Below are 1160 nucleotides of genomic sequence, written 5' to 3' on the forward strand. Positions count from 1 at the left end.
GGGGCGCTGGCGTGAGGTGGGCTGTACTGAGGATGCGGGCTGGGAGCCCGGGCCTGGCTGAGAAGGTGGGCTGCCCCGCAAGGGTCTGGAACTCCCTCCTGGCGGTTGGGATTGGCGGGGGGGGGGACGAGGGGGGGGGCGCCGCCCCCATCACGGCACGAGGCGGGAGCCCCGGCCTCATGCACTTCCCCCGCAGGTACGCCCAACCACCCGCGGATATATGCCAACTCCGTACCCACACCCCAGTTCAGGCACCCCAACTGACGAGACGCACCGTTTGCACGCTCCGAACTCACAGATAGTACACATTCAGATGTACACCTCGAATTTTACAATCTTTCACTCGCACCCATCCCCCGCTCACGGGCATCTGCCGTAATGCAGCCACAGCCAATTCAGGGATAACACCCCAACACGTGAACACCCAGCTACACCCCCAACTCAGACGCACGCTCCAGAGCCTAAGCCCCAAAGCACAAACAAACCCCTTGACTCACTGTCATCCGTCATACCTACGCAACTCAAGCTCACCCCACCTCACTGACACCTCGACTCACCAGGTACACCACCACTCACACAGCCCGACGGAGCTCACGCTCAGACACCCTCTAGGACACTCCCGCGCAGCCACAGGCGCGCAGTGCCCAGAGACCCCTCTGTCCCACCCTGGGGCTTTCTTCAAGTGCGTCTGCGCCTCCCTGGCTAAAACCATACTAGATCAGGGAGAGGAGTGAGCCCACGAGACCGCGTGCCCTCCTCCCTCCCGCACCAGCCCCTGTGTCTCGGACCCTCAAGTGCTGGCGAGGACTGCGCACTGGGCAGCCAGAGCCTCGGAGCAGCCCCGGCCGGGCGCTCCCTCGCTGCGAGACCGCGGAGAAGCCGGCTCCCTCCCAGGCCTCACTGCTCAGCGCGGCAGGGCCCGGAGGGTCTTTGTAACTGTACACGCTGGGGTAGGGAGCGGTGTGCCTGCGTGCCCCTGCGCCCTCGGTACACTCTGGAGGAGGGGAACTGAGGAAGACCAGCGCAGGGGCCGGGCCGCCCGCTCACGTGCTTTCCAGGGCCGGCTCCCCTCCCCCGTCGCGCGCGGCCGCGAGTGCACGCGTGTGCGCATGTTCCGGGAGAGCTGCGAGTGGGGGCTGGGGAGGGGGAGGACCCCAGGC

At 66.3% G+C, this 1160-nt stretch overlaps 1 protein-coding gene across 8 annotated transcripts in view; it reads right to left on the bottom strand.

Annotated features, from left to right (window-relative positions):
• The window catches only part of PSD (pleckstrin and Sec7 domain containing), a 17745-nt gene that overhangs the window by 7124 nt on the left and 9461 nt on the right, over positions 1-1160 (bottom strand). The gene's annotated exons all lie outside the window — the stretch shown is intronic.

The sequence above is a fragment of the Tupaia chinensis genome, unplaced genomic scaffold (assembly GCF_000334495.1).
Source record: "Tupaia chinensis unplaced genomic scaffold, TupChi_1.0 Scaffold144255_1, whole genome shotgun sequence".
Classification (NCBI taxonomy): Eukaryota; Metazoa; Chordata; class Mammalia; order Scandentia; family Tupaiidae; genus Tupaia; species Tupaia belangeri.